Below are 21,294 nucleotides of genomic sequence, written 5' to 3'. Positions count from 1 at the left end.
AGACTTCTAGCCTCCAGAACTGTAAGAAATAAATTTTTGTTTAAGCCACCCAGTCTATGGTGTTGTGTTAATATACAGGTTTTGGCCTAAGAATCTTTTTATTAGAAAATTTAGTATTAATGTATTTTTTGGCTTTGCTGTGCAGCTTGCAGATTGTTAGTTCCCCTACCAGGGATTGAAGCTGAGCCCTTGGCAGTGAAAGTGCAGAGCCCTAACCACTGGACTACCAGGGAATTCCCAAGTATTAATTTTTATTTTAAAGACATTACAAATAACAAATGAAGAAAAAAATAAAATACTTATTGATCAATTTGTATATATCAGGAGCTGAAATAACAATAATTGTTATTATTATTATCAATAATATTATTATTACAAATGAAGAAATTGAAGTCTAGAAATGTTAAGTAATAATTGGTCCAAGATCTCTTTAATAAGAATCAGTCAGGATAAACCCCATAACTTGTCTTCTGGGAATGACTATGTTCTTTCCTTCTCATCCAAATCCTCTTTCTCCTGTATTCTAAGAGAACTTGGTCTGTTCCATTCATGAAACCCTTTATATATTGTCTTTCAATACAGGTATTTGTAAGAAAAGTATATATATATATAATCATTGAATATAATAAATACATGGTCAAAATATTATTTTTTACATACCTTTCATGTTTTTACAAGTTGAGACCTTGAGGCCATTAACTGCAGACCTGAGAAATTATGTCTGTATACAGAGTACCAACAGTTTGAATATTTGTTGCTTGATGAGGAACTTAATTTCTGCTAAGAAAAGCTTAAGTTTATAATCATTACTCTGAGTTAAGCTTTTTTATAACAAAGACTACATTAAAATAAAAATTATAGAACTTTTCATTTTATTTTATTTTATTTTTTTTAAGGTTTCAAAGGTGTTTACTAAAAAATATGGAACGCTTCACAAATTTGCGTGTCATCCTTGCGCAGGGGCTATGATAATCTTCTCTGTATCGTTCCAATTTTAGTATATGTGCTGCCGAAGCGAGCACAGAACTTTTCATTTTAAAAATTATGAAATAAAACCTTAGTGGAAGACTAAGGTAAACAGTTGGGAATGAGATATTTTGCAAAATTGAGTGGTTTTTTTTTTCTCACCATTAAGAATGATGGGATATAGAATATCCAATATGTTCTTGAATAAAGCATATTGGATAACATCAATATGTTCTATGAGTAGAAATTTGCCATGTTAGAGATTCTATAAAACTCTTGGTGTACTGAGGACATTTCACAGATGTTGATTGTTATTATCGCATTAAAAATACCAGAGATGAGGTAATTAGACATACTGTCCAATCTAAATCCTAGTTTAAAAGAAAATTAATTAATGTAAAAAGTACCTCAAAATTATGTCATTTGCTAAGGTAATTAGAAGGCTTAATGTATATTTAAATATATATATTTATTTAAATATATTTATACCTATAATAACAATTGAGCTAAAAAAGATAAAAATTCAAACTCTCATTTCTTTAGAAACCATTGGTATCATTTTAGGTGGATGAACACAAGAGTGAAAAATAAAACCTTCAGCTTGAACACTGGTACTTTATAAAAAACCACCTATCCTTTGTTCTGACTGCCAAAAAATAAAAATGATTTAGGAGCAAGAAGGTTTGAAACAATCTTTAAGTCAAGTAGTATATAAAAGCAATTACGAGGAGTGACATGTTCTATGCTATGCGGGAAAAAGTATATAAAAATGTCAAAATAGTAGCAATAAAAAGACTATAAACTTCATCCTCGTGTCCAGTCAGGAAATGAAAGATCTGTGTAGCAGGCCGCGCTTTGAAAAAGTTAAAGTACTCTGTGAGTTAAAGACATCATAGGACCTGTAGGGCCGGGTCGCCACTAGTTCCCAGGAAGGATAAGGGGGAGAACGTACACATGACGCAAACGTGGTTGTTTTAGAACTTTCTTTCCTTTTCTTTGTACATGAGGGAAATAAAAGGCAGACGGTTTGCTGCCATGTTTCTTCCCGCCCAGAAAAGCTCTGGATAAAATACGGGTGCGGCCACACGCTCGCCCCCTCCGTCACACTCCTGCGCTTCTTCCCCGCGCTGTGCGCCCCTCCCTCTGCGTGCTTCAGGGCCGCTTCAGAGTTGCCCTCCGTGGACCCCACCTCGACCAGCAGTTATCCGCCCTGAACGCCATTCTCCAGAGCTTTGCTAGGTGTTGCCAACTAGATAAACAATATAAGCTAAAATCTTTCTCGCTGATAAATGGTAGAGTATGTTATCCAGACTGAAACACATTTCATTTTAATGCCTCCTGCCAGGAGGAAAACAGCGTAGACATTTCTGCTAAGGTCAATAGAGGAAAACTCTAGGCCTTTGACTTTTCCCAGATAAACCATTTCACCACATTTTTAAGATCTCCCTGCAGTCAACCAAGATGCAGCCTTCCAGTCTCACTGCCTACTTTCATCAGGAAAGTCCCCCAAATACCCTCTTATATCCTAAGACCTCCTTATGTTAAAGATACCTACACACACACACACACACACAAAGAATTTAATAAATTGAGTCTTTGAGCATGAGTAGAACTTTTATCTATGCAATTGTATTAGCTTTCATGGCTGCATAACAAATACCAGGAAGAGAGTAAAGCATCATCCATTTATTAGCTCCCAGTTCTGTGGATCAGAGTCTGGGTAGGCTCACCTCAATACTCTGCTTGGGTTCTCACAAAGCTGAAACCCAGGCATCAGTCCAACTGAGTTCTTAATTGGAGCCTCTCTTCAAGCATTCAGATTCTTGAAGAATTCAGTTACTTGCAGGGCTGAGGTACCCACTTCCTTCGTGGTGGTCACTTAGGACTATGATCAGTTTCTAGAGTCCACTCTCAGGTCCTTGCTCTGAAACTCCTTCTGTCCCAACAACAGCTTCCTTCTCATTCATCCCTACTCAGGCTTTTGATCTTCCTGTCTCTCCTTCTGCCACCAGCCAGAGAGAACTCTCTACTTTTAAAGGGCTCTTGTGATGAGGTTAGTCCATAGGGATAACCTCCCTATCTATGGTTAATTGATTGATAACCTTATTTACAAGTGGAAAACTTTCTTTTATCATGTTGTTGTTCAATCGCCAAGTCGTGTCTGACTCTTTATGACTCAATGAACTGCAGCATGCCAGGTTTCCTGCCCTTCACTACCTCCCAGAGTTTTATCAAACTCACATTGATTAAGTCAGTGAGGCCATCCCACTATCTCATCCTGTCGTCCCCTTCCCCTCCTGCCTTCAATCTTTCCCAACATCAGGGTCTTTTTCAAAGAGTTGGCTCTTTGCATCAGGTGGCCAAAGTATTGGAGCTTCAGCATGAGTCCTTTCATTGAATATTCAGGGTTGATTTCCTTTAGGATTGACTGGTTTAATCTCCTTGATGTCCAAAGGACTCTCAAGAGTCTTTTCCAGCACCACAGTTTGAAAGCATCAATTCTTCGGTGCTCAGCCTTCTTTAGGTAACATAACAGCAGGAGTAATGCTGAGAGCAATATTCATAGGGGCCATTTTAGAATTCTGTCAGCTACAGGGATCTCATATTTGCTTATAAAGTTTTTAGAGCAGTCTTTATTTTTGCCTATTTTATGGGTGACTTATGTAGATGCCTTAGCTGTCTCCAACAGAAAAATAACTCTTTAGAGCAGAGATGTTTTCTTTCTCAGTAAATTACTGTGGAAGAGAGACAATTGAGGCAAAGAAAAAGTAAAATATAAAAGGGTGCCATATTTGTTAAGTCTAATCAGACTATAAGGAGATAAGTTGAAGTTTAGGTAAGGGATTCAGAATTATGTAAATGGAAATCAAATAATAAAAATTTGTAAATTTGGGTCAGGATGAAACTCAAAAGGCACAAAAAGACATATGTGATACACTGGATTATGAAACTAAATTTTATTCCAGCTGAAAATTACAAGCTGGGAGTCTTCCAGGGATAAAGCTGCTAAAACCAGATTGTAAGAAGGGACTCAGAGGATGTGGCTCAGGTAGCAGCATCCTTGAAGAGGTACCTGGGTGCTGTGCCCAGGTCACGTTCCTTACCTGAATCTGGAGCAGTACCCTTCCTGTGGTTCTAAGTTGTTACCTAGCAAACATAACATGCTTTCTCTCTCTCTTTTTTCCCAGTTTTATAATTGACAGACAAAATTGTATCTATTTAGAGTGTACAGTGTCCCTGGACTGGAAAAAGTCAGTTTTAATTCCAATCCCAAAGAAAGGCAATGCCAAAGAATGCTCAAACTACTGCACAATTGAGTTCATCTCAAATGCTAGTAAAGTAATGCTCAAAATTCTCCAAGCCAGGCTTCAACAGTATGTGAACCGTGAACTTCCAGATGTACAAGCTGGTTTTAGAAAAGGCAGAGGAACCATAGATCAAATTGCCATCATCTGTTGGATCATCGATAAAGCAAAAGAGTTCCAGAAAAACATCTATTTCTGCTTTATTGACTATGCCAAAGCCTTTGACTGTGTGGATCACAATAAACTGGAAAATTCTGAAAGAGATGGGAATACCAGAACACCTGACCTGCCTCTTGAGATACGTGCTTGCAGGTCAGGAAGCAACAATTAGAACTGGACATGGAGCAACAGACTGGTTCCAAACAGGAAAAGGAGGATGTCAAAGCTGTATATTGTCACCCTGCTTATTTAACTTATATGCAGAGTACATCATGAGAAACGCTGGGCTGGAGGAAGCACAAGCTGGAATTAAGATTGCTGGGAGACATATCAATAACCTCAGATATGCAGATGACACCACCCTTATGGCAGAAAGTGAAGAGGAACTAAAGAGCCTCTTGATGAAAGTGAAAGAAAAGAGTGAAGAAGTTGGCTTAAAGCTCAACATTCAGAAAACTAAGATCATGGCATCCGGTCCCATCACTTCATGGGAAATAGATGGGGAAACAGTGGAAACAGTGGCTGACTTTATTTTTCTGGGCTCCAAAATCACTACAGATGGTGACTGCAGCCATGAAATTAAAAGACAGTTACTCCTTGGAAGAAAAGCTATGACTACCTAGACAGCATATTCAAAAGCAGAGACATTACTTCGCCAACAAAGGTCTGTCTTGTCAAGGTTATGGTTTTCCCTGTAGTCATGTATGGATATGAGAGTTGGACTATAAAGAAAGCTGAGCGCCGAAGAATTGATGCTTTTGAACTGTGGTGTTGGAGAAGACTCTTGCGAGTCCTTGGACTGCAAGGAGATCCAACCAGTCCATCCTAAAGGAGATCAGTCCTGAATATTCATTGGCAGAACTGATGTGGAAGCTGAAACTCCAGTACTTTGGCCACCTGAAACAAAGAGCTGACTCACTTGAAAAGACCCTGATGCTGGGAAAGATTGAAGGCAGGAGGAGAAGGGGCTGACAAAGGATGAGATGGTTGGATGGCATCACTGACTCAATGGTCATGAGTTTGAGTAAACTCCAGGAGTTGATGCTGGACAGGGAGGCCTGGTGTGCTGCAGTCCATGGGGGTCGCAAAGAGTCGGACACGACTGAGCAACTGAACTGAACGAAACTGTCCCTGGAAAAGAAAGTGTCAGCCCTCTCCAGTATTCTTGCCTAAGAAATCACATGAACAGAGGAGCCTGGCAGGCTACTGTCCGTGGGGTCACAAAGAGTCGGCCACAGCTTAGCAGCTAAGCAATAGAGTGTACAGTGTAATGATTTGATATGCATGTACTTTGTGGAATGACTACCACAGTCAGATTAACAAACACATCCATAAGCTCACATATTTACCTTTGTGTGTGTGTGTGTGTGCACTTAAGATCTATTCTTTTAGCCAACTTCAAGTATACAATATAGCACTATAAACCTTGGCCACTAAACTGTACATTAGATCCTCAAATTTATTAATGTTTTAACTGAAGGCTTCTACCCACTGACCAGCATGCCTCCCCTGTTATTCCCACCCCCACACCCTGGCAACCACCCTTCTATTCTGTTTCTGAAAGTTTGGCTTTGTAAACATTTTTTAAGATTCCACATATGCATGAGATCATACAGTATTTGTCTTTCTCTGTCACACACAGCAGGCTCTTGATGGTGATCTGTACCTTTTAGTTGGGTGATTGAGTGCTCTACTGCAGAAAAGGATAAATTCAAATAGAGTTCATCTCTTTGTGTAAGCTGTTCTGTAATTATTATGCTGCTTTATAAGTACTTTATCTATTGTAAGATGTTTCAAGTGGATATGAGCATCTAATTTATTGAACTTATAAATCTGATTTACTAAATTTAGAAGAGTTTTATAAAGATTACAGGTATCTTACATGTTAGATTTGTAAGTTTGCCTTATCAGGTGAAATATTTGAGAGAATCAGTTCATCAAATTGGCAATAAAAGAGTGAAATATCTAAGAAAATCTAGTTCATAAATTTTCTAAATTATGTTAACATTTAAAGCATTTAATCCCTCAAATCTATAAGGTAATTGGGCATTAATTAAATAACAAATTGTGTTTAAAATTATAACACAATAACATTTGTAAATATATTAACAAGATTTGTGAGTTAAAAGTGAAGGCTTATATAAACTAGGCTATAAAATTTATACTTTTTATAAATTGAATATTTGCACAAGCATATAGGGAACTATAACTATGATCTTCTGCACCAAAAAAAAGCAGCTTTGGGTACTACAAATTCAATTACCATGATTAAACATTGATGAGTAATATAACTGTAGTGGATATCAATCACAGTAGTTACCATTTATTACCTCCAACTACATAGCAGTTCTGTGATATACATCGTTTATTCATTTATTTTTTGTTTTGTTTTTGCTCTTTAAGTGTGCTGACAATCTTTTAATGAGCTCACAATCTTTTAAAGTCTAAAAATATAATTTCACATACTAGTTGGAATTCCTTTGGTCACAAGTAACAGAAAAGAACTGAAGTCAAATTGTTTTAATAATAATAATGATAACAGCAGTAACAGCAATAAGAAGACAGGGATTTGGTGGGTCAAGTAACTTAAGAAGTCCAAAGGTAGAGAAGTTACGCCATGTGGATCTTCTTTCCAAAGAGGACAGACTGTCAACTGTGAGGAGTGGAGGTAACTGTCAGCCACCAGCCACTGGGTCTTGATCTGGGACCACACTCTTTCTGGACAGCCCTGGTCAGTAAGCACAGGTGGATTACCAGGGCCTGGGCATTTCTGTCAGTGTGAGAATCCTCCAATAAACATGTCTTACTCTAAATCTCCCTGTTGGGTTGGCCAATAGTTTATAAAATCTGCATTGCAATCTGGGCTTCCCTTGCCCAATCCTGAGTTCTTCCCCTTTGCTTTCACGGATGTCACTGTCCAACATGCTTCTTCCACTTTTTTCTTCCACTGGCATTACCCCTATTTAGTGGTCACTGGGCAGCTCCATCTCCAAGCTGCTTACTGAAGGGCATGAATGGCCTCTTAGGCCAAGTCTGGCCCAGTAGTTTAGTGATGCCACAGGGCCCACTTTGTATCTGACTCTCTACTCTGCCTTGCTGAGCGCAGAACTGCCCTAAAGCTGTCAGTCTTCATGACAGCACCATGCCACAAGAGCCAGCTGGAGCTAACTGCTTCCCTTTCACAGCCAGTGGGAGAAGGGAGCATCTTCTGGTAACATTCACATGAGAGAGAATAATTTTATTCTCCAGATATTCTTCATCAAACATCTCCTTTATGGCCCTTTGACACAGCTTGAATCATCCTATCCAACCGCTGAGACTGTGGTCCACTCCTTCAGCTCCTGTGAGATCAATTCCAACCAATCTTCAAAGCTGGGAAGCTCTAGGTCCCATTAGAAAGGAGACAGAAAGAATGAATGCTGGGGAGGCAACAATGCATTTCCTTGAGAGGTTTGTTTTAATGTAATTTCTTCTAGGACAGTGAAGCAATTCATATCACCCAGGAAAGTAAAATTCTGAAACTGATTCTTACTGTCGTCCACAGATCCATTGCAATTAACCTAATGTGAGACCACCATCAAAGTTGGCTGCACAAAATACTCCTGTAAACATCTGTGCAGGTGTTAGGCAGAACACTTACTTTACTATTACTGGGGGAATGACACTCTTGCACTATTAACAAACTGTCTCTGCTTTTGTTTCACAGACATTGAGCCTCAGGTCATCATAGTTATCCTATTTTCCTCTGGAGTAAGCAGTATGCCCCAATTTTATTGTGCAAGATTTCTTTATATGATTCAGCTATTTGCAGCTTGTTTTATTTTTCTTTCCAATGGTGCTGTATCAGTCAAGTTTTTCAGTTCCAGAATCAAAGGATAAGCATTCTTGAACACTACCCAATATCATACCACAGAATTATTCCCGTGAGAGCACTGCTGCTACTAGCCATGAGCATAAGCTCTAGAGTATACACTGCTAATAATGCAGGCACACAAGCCAGATGCTGCCACTGGAACTCTGCCCACTGCAGTTTCTGGAAGCTGAATGTCCTGGTGCCTCTGCCCACAGACTTGCCAGAGTGAATTCTATAGAGTTCTTCCTTCTCCAGATCACTGGGTTCCCCTTCAAACAGGGGCCAGAGCACCTGATGAGTTGAGCCCACATCCTGAGCCTTGGCTGTAAGGGAACAGCAGGTGGACAGTTTCTACCAATTTCAACTTCTAGAATGGGAGATGAGCTCTGCCTCCCAAGGTAGAAGATTCCAGATGCTGGATTCCTTGCATTTACTTTTGTTCTTCTAAAGTCTCCAGTGAGTAATCCTCAAAAGGATTTTATAAGTTTTCCTTAGTAGTTAAAGCCTATGAGAAAAGAATACACTGGTATTCAAATGTCTTATGAACCAAGTGTCAGTCATAATTGTCAACAACCCCATTAAGCTTGGACTTCTTGGGGAAGCTGGTTACAGCATTCAAAGTACATTTGTATTCCATTTTTGTTTTGTTAGTAAGACGAGAATATATTGCCTTTATTAATGCTAAACCCACAGACTTTACAAAGAGTACTTGTCACTATTATCTCACCATTCCTATAAACATTCATCTTGGAAAGATTAAATTCAACTCGGCAGATGTTTATTCAGCTCATAATAAATGCAAGACTTTGTGCTAGGGACTGGGGGATGACAAATTTGCCTTAAACTGTCACTGTGGTGACTACTTAATTCCTTCATCATAGAAAAATTGAGTATTAACCATTCATGATCTACTTTTATATTTTACTGTCAACTTTATATTATTTCCAATTCTACAGAAGCGCTCAAAAATCTCCACAATACATTTTTAGAGGTTAATCTTCATTACAATTTATCTCTTGTTCATATTATGAATACAATTTTGAAATCCAAGCAATATATATTTGAAGATAAAATGCAATTGATAAAGATGTTATTATTCATATACTTAAGTTATTCCTATCATTATTGTGCAAAAAGAAGATTAGAAATTCACAAATGTGAGTGTGTGTTTGAGGAGACATATTGTTTACACTTGCTTGTGTGCTAACATATTTAGTAGGTGTTATCAGCAGAGGAGCCTTATGAGAAGACATTGATCAGAGTTCTGTTTCAGTGATGGAGGTTGGCACAATCCTATAGTATTTGAACTGGATAAAAAGGTAAAGGTCTTGACTCATCTCTGAATTGAGTTTTGAATTGAGCCTCATTGTCACCTTCATATTTTTGTTGCTTTATGATCCATTCCTTCAGTTTCTGCAATCAAACAAGCCTGGGTTTCTCCCCACAGACTGCATGAAAAGTGCAAGTGTTAGTCTCTCAGTCGAGTCCAACTCTTCATGACCCCATGGGCTATAGCCCACCTGGCTCCTCTGTCCACGGAATTCTCCAGGCAAGAATACTGGAGTGGGTTGCCATTCCCTTCTTCAGGGGATCTTCCTAAACCCAGGATCGAACCTGGGTCTCCTGCATTACAGGCAGATTCTTTACCATCTGAGCCACCAGGGAAGCCTCACAGAGCACATACTTTTAGACAATTATATAACCTCTGTCTATCTTAGTTTTCATGTCTAAAGAGGAACTGAAAACAATACTTTCACAAATGGCTGCTGGTGAGAATTAAATGACACACTGTATTTAAAACTCTTAGTCATATCACCCAGTAATCCCGATCCTAGATATTTACTGAAAAGGAATAAAGACACATGCCACCCAAAACCTATACAGGATGACCATTACAAATAGTAATGTTATTGACTGGATATGAATTGGATATGTAAAATGTTGTGGGCAGTGCCAGCTCTGAGGGAGGCCTTTCAGGAGTTATTAGGGTCCTTTCCATTGGTTAGAATTGCACATTGAGGAAATCAATATTTATCAGTTTACTATGAGACGACAGGTTACAGGAGACTGATTTACTTTAACTAGTCTCGTAACCCATTGCAGTATAAAGGCAATAGAACCTGTCAACAGAATTAGTAGGGTCAGCACAATCCTGTGCCCTGGTCCTGCCATCACAATTTCTCCTTGTGGGCAGGAGATACATATCAGGGCAGCCTTATACATAATCAGCTTCCTGGGTGGGCAGGGGGTCACAGGTTGCCTTCACCTCACGAGAGCTAGTATGTAATATACCCTCAGTAAGTAGTTAATGCCATCCTTTTAGGGATTGCTTTTGCTAGTTTCACAATGAAAGCCCAATTAAAACTTTTTTATCTATTGCTCCATAACAAACCAACCCAAGGATTAGTGGTGTAGAACAACGGCAATCATCTTATTATTAACTCTCCTGGTTTGGGGTGTTGAGTGGGCTCAGTCAGGTGGTTTCCCTCAGGGTGTCTCCTGTAGTTACAGTCAGCCAATGGACAGTGCTGGAATACTCTGAATGACATGAGAGATTAATAGGAAAACAAAATTTCATTTAACATGTTTATATTGGGACTCTATAAGATATGGTAAGTTCTTTTAGAACTAATACCCCAAAAAGATGTCCTTTTCATTATAGGGGACTGGAATGCAAAAGTAGGAAATCAGGAAACACCTGGAGTAACAGGCAAATTTGGCCTTGGAATACGGAATGAAGCAGGACAAAGGCTAATAGAATTTTGCCAACAGAACACACTGGTCATAGCAAACACCCTCTTTCCAACAACACAAGAGAAGACTCTACACATGGACATCACCAGATGGTCAATACCGAAATCAGATTGATTATATTCTTTGCAGCCAAAGATGGAGAAGCTCTATACAGTCAACAAAAACAAGACCAGGAGCTGACTGTGGATAAGATCATGAACTCCTTATTGCCAAACTCAGACTTAAATTGACGAAAGTAGGGAAAACCACTAGACCATTCAGGTATGAACTAAATCAAATCCCTTACGATTATACAGTGCAAGTGAGAAATACATTTAAAGAACTAGACCTAATAGAGTACCTGATGAACTATGGACGGAGGTTCATGACATTCTACAGGAGACAGGGATCAAGAACATCCCCAAGAAAAAGAAATCAAAAAAGCAAAATGGCTGTCTGAGGAGGCCTTACAAATAGCTGTGAAAAGAAGAGAAGCAAAAAGCAAAGGAGAAAAGGAAAGATATACCCATTTAAGGAGAAGGCAATGGCACCCCACTCCAGTACTTGGAAAATCCCATGGACGGAGAAGCCTGTTAGGCTGCAATCCATGGGGTCGCTAAGAGTCGGACACGACTGAGCGACTTCACTTTCACTTTTCACTTTCGTGCATTGGAGAAGGAAATGGCAGCCCACTCCAGTGTTCTTGCCTGGAGAATCCCAGGGACAGGGGAGCTTGGTGGGCTGCCATCTATGGGGTTGCACAGAGTCGGACACGACTGAAGTGACTTAGCATAGCATAGCATAGCATACCCATTTAAATGCAGAGTTCCAAAGAATAACAAGGAGAGATAAGAAAGCCTTCCTCAGTGATCAATGCAAAGAAATAGAGGAAAACAACCAAATGGGAAAGACTAGAGATCTGTTCAAGAAAATCAGAGATACCAAGGGAACATTTCATGCAAAGATGGACTCAATAAAGGACAGAAATAGTATGGACCTAACAGAAGCAGAAGACATTAAGAAAAGGTGGCAAAATACACAGAAGAACTGTACAAAAAAGATCTTCATGACTCAGATAATCATGATGGTGTGATCACTCGCCTAGAGCCAGACATCATGGAATGTGAAGTCAAGTGGGCCTTAGGAAGCATCACTATGAACAAAGCTAGTAGAGGTGATGGAATTCCACTTGAGCTATTTCAAATCCTGAAAGATGATGCTGTGAAAGTGCTGCACTCAACATGCCAGCAAATTTGGAAAACTCAGCAGTGGCCACAGGACTGGAAAAGGTCAGTTTTCATTCCAATCCCAAAGAAAGGCAATGCCAAAGAATGCTCAAACTACCACACAATTGCACTCATCTCACACCCTAGTAAAGTAATGCTCAAAATTCTCCAAGCCAGGCTTCAGCAATACGTGAACCATGAACTTCCAGATACTCAAGCTGGTTTTAAAAAAAGCAAAGGAACAAGAACTCAAATTGCCAACATCTGCTGGATCATTGAAAAAGCAAGAGATTCCAGAAAAACATCTATTTCTGCTTTATTGACTATGCCAAAGCCTTTGACTGTGTGGATGATCACAAACTGTTGAAAATTCTTCAGGAGATGGGAATACCAGACCACATGACCTGCCTCTTGAGAAATCCGTATGCAGGTCAGAAGCACCAGTTAGAACTGGACATGGAACAACAGACTGGCTCCAAATAGGAAAAGGAGGATGTCAAGGCTGTATATTGTCACCCTGCTTATTTAACTTATATGCAGAGTACATCATGAGAAATGCTGGGCTGGAAGAAGCACAAGCTGGAATTAGATTGCTGGGAGAACTATCAATAACCTCAGCTATGCAGATGACACCACCCTTATGGCAGAACTTGAAGAAGAACTAAAGAGCCTCTTGATGAAAGTGAAAGAGAAGAGTGAAAAAGTTGGCTTGAAAACTCAACATTCAGAAAACTAAGATCATGGCATCCCCATCACTTCATGGGAAATAGATGGGGAAACAGTGGAAACAGTGGCTGACTTTATTTTTGGGGGCTCCAAAATCACTGCAGATGGTGATTGCAGCCAAGAAATTAAAATATGCTTACTCCTTGGAAGGAAAGTTATGACTAACCTAGACAGCATATTAAAAAGCAGAGACATTACTTTGTCAACAAAGGTCTGTCTAGTCAAGCCTATGGTATTTCCAATGGTCATGTATGGATGTGAAAGTTGGGCTATAAAGAAAGCTGAGCGCCGAAGAATTGATGCTTTTGAACTGTGGTGTTGAAGAAGACTCTTGAGAGTCCCTTGGACTACAAGGAGATCCAACCAGTCCATCCTAAAGGAGATCAGGCCTGAGCATTCATTGGCAGAACTGATGTTGAAGCTGAAACTCCAATACTTTGGCCACCTGATGCGAAGAGCTGACTCCTTGGAAAAGACCCTGATGCTGGGAAAGATTGAAGGCAGGAGCAGAAGGGGCTGACAGAGGATGAGATGGTTGTATGGCATCACAGACTCAACGGACGTGAGTTTGAGTAAACTCGAGGAGTTGGTGAGGAGGAAGACCTGGCGTGCTGCAGTCCATGGTGTTGCAAAGAGTCAGACATGACTGAGTGACTGAACTGATAAGATATGAGGCCCAAAGAGAAGTTAGGAAATTGAGGTTTATATGTTATCTGAGAAAAGGGGAAGGTGGTAAGGGTTTAGGTCTTCAAAGGGAAGGAAGACCCTCACAAAATAAGATGAAAAACAAGCAATATTTAGTAAACAAACATTTGCTGGGCCATATAGATGTCATGGGATGCTGAGAGAAATTTTCACAAACAGACTTTCTCAGTTCCTCCCTGGCTACCAAACCAGTTCACACTGTAGTTCACGTTATATTGTGGTTATCCATGATGATAGCTCCCTTTCTAGAAAAAGTTATATGTAAATTCTTTTAGGCAGGATAGTGGGCAAGGACAAAGCTTCTTCTGTGTCTTTTTAGCTTGAAATAATTGATTGTTTTTAGCTCAAAATAATCCCTATGCTAAAGAGACACATTTTGGGGTGGCAAGTTTTGCTTCCATACAAATCCATTAATCCGCAAAGATCCAAGTTGAAGACAGTGAAATTCCCCAGGCTGCATGATTCAATCTACATCTTATCATTTATGGGAACTATTTGCTATTTGTACTAGAAAAGGCTTTCCTAGTGTCTCAGACAGTAAAGAATCCACCTGCAGTGAAAGAGACCCAGGTTCAATCTCTGGATAAGGAAGATCCCCTGGAGAAGGGAATGGCAACTGACTGAAGTATTCTTTCCAGGAGAATATCGTGGGCAGAGGAGCCTGGTGGGCTACAGTCCATGGGATCACAAAGAGTTGGATATAACTGAGTGACTAACACTTTCACTTTACTTTTTCACTTTGTACTAGAAACCATGGTTCAGAAATGGAGAGTTTTACCACATTGATGTCAGTGAGCAAAATCACATCATTTGCACTGTGCACCCCCACACACACCCCCACTCCCTTCAGGCCTACATTTGAGGCTTGGCAGGAAACCAAAAGATTTAAAATCTTTATGTATGGTCACTAAATTTTCTTTAATCTTTGAAACTAAACCATGGAACACTTGTCAGCCTCACTCTAGAAAGAGTTTTCACACAGGTTTTCACACAGGCTATGAATATGAGCTGCAGACATGTGGTGACCTAATCCACCTTCTTCTCCTCTAATCTAATGTAACTACGTCTCCTAGTGTCCAAGATAACTATTAGTAGGGCTGTAGCAACAACCACTGCTTGATAAGTCCTAAAACAGAGCCTGCATGGGATGTTCAGTGAATTCCCCTGATTATACATCACAGAGAAGACCACAGGAGTAAGTGAAAATTTGCTAAACTGACAAGGCCCATCCTCTGTTGATGCTGTGCTAAAATGTAAGCTGCCCTCCAGGAAATTACAAGGACTTGGAGTCAGGAAAGACTGTTTTTTGTTTCTTTGAAATTTTATCTATTTTTAAATTATAGTTGCTTTACAATGTTGTGTTAGTTTCTACTGTACAGCAAAGTGAATCAGCTCTGTATATACATATATCCAGAGAAGGCGATGGCACCCCACTCCAGTACTCTTGCCTAGAGAATCCCATGGATGGAGGAGCCTGGTAGGCTGCAGTCCATGGGGTCGCTAAGAGTCGGACACGACTGGGGTCGCTAAGAGTCGGACACGACTGAGCGACTTCACTTTCACTTTTCACTTTCACGCATTGGAGAAGGAAATGGCAACCCACTCCAGTGTTCTTGCCTGGAGAATCCCAGGGACGGGGGAGCCTGGTGGGCCGCCGTCTATGGGGTCGCACAGAGTCGGATACTGTGCGACTGAAGCGACTTAGCAGCAGCAGCAGCAGCAGCATACATATATCCCCTCTTTTTTGGTTTTCTTTGTAGCAGTTCTTCAAGAACACAGCTGGTTCCTGAATACATTACCTTACCTCTTAGCAACACTTAGTTTTTTCCTCTTGGCTCACTTCTCCTCACCCGCTCTGAACCAGGGATGCCCAGACCAGATACTGTAATGTGGCCAACTCGATCAAAGAGCAGAGTCTCATGGCAGAGAGTGGAGTCACTGGTGAACTCATACAACAAGCAGTAACTGCACTTTAATTGGTCTCCATTGTCTAACTCCACAATTACTTTTGATTAGGGTATGTTTACAGCAAGAAGAGAGTCTAAGCAATTCCACCAAGGATGATATATATTATTCACATGGGTCTGAAAAATTAAATATACCCTCAGAATTATTCACAACCAACAAAGCTAATTGTCCCCAGAATGGTAATCAGCAATTACATTACAAAGACAGGAAAGGAAACATCCACATTATAGCTTTGCTTCAATGACTTAGAAATTTTCTCACAGGTAACATTTATATACATTCTCATTTAACCCTACTTTATGGCTCATTAAATATTTAAGAAGAAAATTAAAAAGGAAGGAACAGAAAACTTTTTTTTTTCCCAGAAAAATTAAAGAGACTGTCACTTCTAGAAGCCAAATTTACAGAGAAAATGCTCTTATTTCCTTTACTTATATATTAATGTATTCAAAACACATTTGTTAAACTCTCACACACTACTGGGAGTAAAATGTGGTACAACCATTTTGGAAAACTGGTGATTTTTATTGTAAAAAAATTAATCAACAGAAACCTCAGTTAAGAAGTCAGGAAACCAGAAGGGGGAGGTTTCATGCCCTATGAGGACAGCAGAGCCCAGGAGGGAGAAGGAAAACTTCCTTCCAGGCAAGGACGCAGCCAACGAAAAGTCATGGATTCTTGGTTTACTACAATCCTCCCGGCTTCCTTTTCCTTCTATAGAAGTGTCCTCTTTCCCTTGTGTGGGGACTTGCTTGTGATTCACTGTGGTTACAGACGCCAAACTGAAAATCCTCTGCTGGTCCCAAATAAATGTATCTTTGCTGGAGGAATATTTGGTGGTCTATTTGTTTCAGGTCAACACCAAGAAAGGTGAAAATATGCAAAACTTATGATTCATCACTTTTTCTCTTAGAAGTGCAAATACACATGCACCAAAACGCATGTATGAGAATGTTCACATCAGCACTGTTCTTAACAGCCCCAAACTGGAGACTTAAATGCCCAGGAGTGGACCAAATAAATAAATTATGGTATCCTTACACAATGGAATATTATCAAGCTAGGAAAATAAGTTAACTAGAGCTGTACATATAACAATACTTGGAAGAATCTTCTGTACAGGAGGAAAAAATGATTTTCCCTCTACCCTTCTGTGTTCTTGACTGAGACCCCTTGTAATAAAAGACATGGTCACAACAGGAAAAAAAAAAGTTAATTTATATGTATACTTCATGTATATGTGAGAGATACCCAGGAAAAACGAGTTACTTTCCAAGATGGTGCAAACTACCACATCAGCTACCATCTTCAGCTAAAGACAAAAGAAGCGGGGGTGGGGGGCATTTATGACAAATTATCAGGAAAAGCATGATAAACAAGGATATTTTATGTGGATTTAGGTCTTGCCTTCTCCATTGATAACAGTTTCTCATGAGTCATCTTTCTCTTCTGTACAGAGTAGGAGATACCCTTACAGATAGAGATTTCCTTAACAAATGTAAATTTCCTTTACAAAAGGCTAACTTCCCTGCTTTCAGAGCTTCTTTGTATCTGTTGTTTTTCAAAATAATCCTTAAACCAAAGAGGAATATTTTGGGGTGGCATATTCCACACCTTCAAGCTTATATGGGATAGGTTGTTGTTGCTTAGTTGGTAAATTGTGTCTGACTCTTTTGCAACCCCACGGACTGTAGCCCGCCGGGCTCCTCTGTCCATGGGATTTCCCAGGCAAGAATAATGGAGTGGGTTGCCATTTCCTTCTCCAGGGGACCTTCCTGACCCAGGGATAGATTGCATCTCCTGTGCATCTCCTGCATTGCAGAAGATTCTTTACCAGTGAGCCACCTGGACAGTTGGACTATAAAGAAAGCTGAGCACTGAAGAATTGATGCTTTTGAACTGTGGTGTTGGAGAATACTCTTGAGGGTCCCTTGGACTGCAAGGAGATCCAGCCAGTCAATCAGTCAATCCTAAAGGAAATCACTCCTGAATATTCATTGGAAGGACTGATGCTGAAGCTGAAACTCCAATACTTTGGCCATCTGATGCAAAGAGCTGACTCCTTGGAAAAGACCTTGATGCTGGGAAAGATTGAAGGCAGGAAGAGAAGGGGATGATAGAGGATGAGATGGTTGGATTGCATCACATATTCAATGGACATGAGTATGAGTAAACTCCGGGAGTTGGTGATGGACAGGGAGTCCTGGCGTGCTGCAGTCCATGGGGTCGCAAAGAGTCAGACCCGACTGAGGGACTGAACTGAACTGAACAGAACTGGACCTGGGAAAGTCCATATGGGATAGAGCTTTTTAAAACTTTTAATTAATTATTACATTTTAAATTAATAATTTTTAATTAATATTAAAATTAATAATTTTAAAATATGTAAAACAATATTTAAAAGTTCTTCTCCTTCTCCTACTGTTAAAGTAACCAGATTAGGCCTGATTAGGTAAAAGTCTTAGTCTCTCAGTCAAGTCCAACTCTTCGTGACCCCGTGGACTATAGTCCACCAGGCTCCTCTGTCCATGGAATTCTCCAGGCCAGATTACTGGAGTGGGTAGCCTTTCCCTTCTGCAGGGGATCTTCCTAACCCAGTGATTGAACCCAGGTCTCCAGCATTGCAAGCGGATTCTTTACCAGCTGAGCCACCAAGAAGCCCCAAAGAAAGTAAAAGTCACTCTAGGCAAAGGGGAGATGAAAGGAATAAAGTCCTGATTTCATTGAAGTGTACCTTTCTACAAGTTAGTTCTGGGAAAAGTCTGTTTGGTCAACAAAGAGCTGAAGTCCAGCTGCCAGCACAAAAGAAAAGTCCCTTATTGCTATAGCTCATTGCTAGGGACTGGAGATGCTTGTTTTGAAGGGCAAGGTCATCTTCTTCTCAGGGCCACTCCACAGTTTTCACCACTGCTGACACCACTGCCAACAAAGTGTCACTTTGCCCAAGTAGGAGCTAATGTATCAAGATCTTCGAGAGCTATTTACCTGAGCAAAGGTTCAGTTCACCTCAGTCGCTCAGTCTTGTCTGACTCTTGGCGATCTCATGGACTGCAACACGCCAGGCTTCCCTGTCCATCACCAACTCCAGGAGCTTACTCAAACTCATGTCCCTTGAGTTGGACATGAGCAAAGGTTAGCCCTGCCCAGACTCAACATTCCCAAGCTTCAGGTCAAACCTCTTGGTATTTAAAGCTGAAACATCCCTTAGCCATAGTCTCTTCTGCATATTCTTATTGATAAGTCCCCAGCAGTGCTCATCAATAGCTATGCTACTGAGTGCTGATCGACAACCTCAGATGTCGATGACAACATCCTGGTGCAGCTTCCTCAGTGTAAACAACATCACCCTTAGGACAAAACATCTTCATTCTTAGATTAAAAAAGAAAAAACAAAGACCTGGATTTGAAATCATATCAAATCAGTACACAACACATTTGTTTGCTCCAAACAAAGTAATCCTGCCTCAACCAATCAGCAAATGCCATGCATGACTTCCTCGTTCCTCATCACAAAAGTTCTCTGACCTTGTTGAATTCTTCTGAGCTCCTCTCTGTCTACTAGGTTGGATGCTGCTCCATTTGTGGCTCACTGAACAAAAGCCTCCTAGATCAGTAAGTTGAAAAATGTTCTGTGGAAAATGGTAGCTGTGATGAATTATTGGAGGCTGAGTGTGAAATAACATGAGGATAAGAAACTCCTGGAAGACACATTTTTGGGAGGGAGGGGCACAGTTTCGTGGTCTTTACCTCCAGGAACTCTACCAGACTCTAATGGTGAAGAGTCAAGAGAGATCCCCTTTATTCTGGCAGGGGGAGAGAAAGAGTAATTATTGTGAAATATATCTCGAGACCTCCTTTCCTGGGGAAGAGACTTGGCCATAGCCTTATCCCAACTTGGAAAAGTGCATTCTCCTCTTTCTGCCTCACATAACTGGGGGGACAGTGTAGTCAACAGAGGTCAAGGTCTTAAGAAAATAGATTGGGAACACAACATCCAGGGAGAAGATTTTGGGATGGGGGAAAAGCTATGCCACTGGAGAAATATTTCCGAAGGTGACTCAAGTCACAAGCTCACTAGGGGACTGAGATTTGATTGGAAGATTATAGAATGTTTTCTGTCTCGCATACCTTAGCACCACATCACAGGGCTCAAGTAAAACAGTGGATACTGCAGAAAGATTTGCCAAACGTATACTCTCTCTGAGGAGGAATACAAAGAAGTCAAGAGAGGAGATGAAAACAAGGAATTTGGAGCCTCTGGCACCTGAAGCTACAAAAAAGATTTAACACAACACAACTCTTAGCCACATAAACAGAAATCATTTTCTGTATGAATAATTTCTATCATCCAATATAACATATCCAGCTTTCAACAAAAGATTATAAGGAATATCAAAAGACATAAAAACACAATTGAAAGAGATGACATAATCATCAGAACCATACTTAAAAATGAAACAATGTTGGAATTATAAAATAGGAAACTTAAAGTAACTATCACTGGGACTTCCCTGGTGGTCCAGTGGTTAAGACTCCACACTTCTGCTGCAGGATTTGATCCCTGATCAGGGAACTAAGATCCCGCATGTCTCACTGTGCATCCAAGAAAAGAAAGAGCATAGCTATGGCTAATATTTAAGGGCTCTAATGGAAAGAGTAGACAACACACAAGAACTATCACGTGTAAAATAGATAGCCAGTGTGAAGCTGCTATATAACACAGGGAGCTCAGCCTGGTGCAAAGTGGGAGGGAGGCTCAAGAAGGAGGAGATAGTTGTGACTGATTTGCATTGTTGCAGAAACAAACACAACATTGTAAAACAATTATCCTCCAATCAAAAAATTAAAAAAGAACTAACTTAAAACTACCATACAATAAATTTTCATACAGTAATTTTAAAATAAAGTATATTCATATAATTTATCCTCTCTCAGATTAAAAAAGAAAACCATACAATCTGTCAGTAGATGTGAATAAAAGTACATGATAAAATTTAGTGTATTTTTATTGTAAAAACTTGGCAAAATAAGAAGAAAACTTTCTAAATCTCACAAAAGGTATCTATGACAAGAACTCACAAAAATCAACAGTTGGCATAATTCTTAAAGCATTAGAAGCATTCCCTTTATCATCAGAAAGAAGCCAAGGACTTCCATTACCCTGGATTTTATTAAACATTATACTGGAGGTCCTAAACAATGCAGTAAGACAAAAAAAAAAGGTTGCAAAACATATATATATCAGAAAGAAAATAAAATACTGTCACTATTTACAAGTACTGTCAAAATTAAATCTAAAAGAATCTACACAAGCTCTCTTAGAGCTAACAAGAAAATTTGGCAAGGTTGTTGGACACAAAGTCAACCACTAAAATTGATTTTCTTCTTATGGATAAGCAACAAATTAGTTTCGGCCCTGGCTGCAAGTTAAAATCCTCTAGAGAAATTTTTCTAAATGTTTATGTACCCGGCAAATTCATTGAGTCAGAGACTCCATGGGGGTGGAATCTGGCATCTAGTGGGGAACTACAGGACTCAAGTGAAGAGAAAATTTAGAAATACCTAATTTGGTAATTTTAAAAATAATTATTTTTAAGTTGTTGGAGCCTTTTTTCAAAGTCCAGTTAAAGCAAACTTAAGTATATACAATGTG

General features: G+C 39.8%; 1 non-coding gene across 1 annotated transcript; it reads right to left on the bottom strand.

Moving 5' to 3' along the window:
- Positions 1–915: 915 nt before the first annotated feature.
- On the bottom strand, positions 916–1,022 carry LOC112587523. The gene has a single exon (XR_003112047.1). It is a non-coding gene; the product is annotated as a U6 spliceosomal RNA (small nuclear RNA).
- Between the last annotated feature and the right edge of the window lie 20,272 nt (positions 1,023–21,294).

This window comes from Bubalus bubalis, chromosome 1 (genome assembly GCF_019923935.1).
Source record: "Bubalus bubalis isolate 160015118507 breed Murrah chromosome 1, NDDB_SH_1, whole genome shotgun sequence".
Lineage (NCBI taxonomy): Eukaryota > Metazoa > Chordata > Mammalia > Artiodactyla > Bovidae > Bubalus > Bubalus bubalis.
Note: the sequence above shows the minus strand (reverse complement) of the source record. Positions and strands in the feature narration are given on the sequence as shown.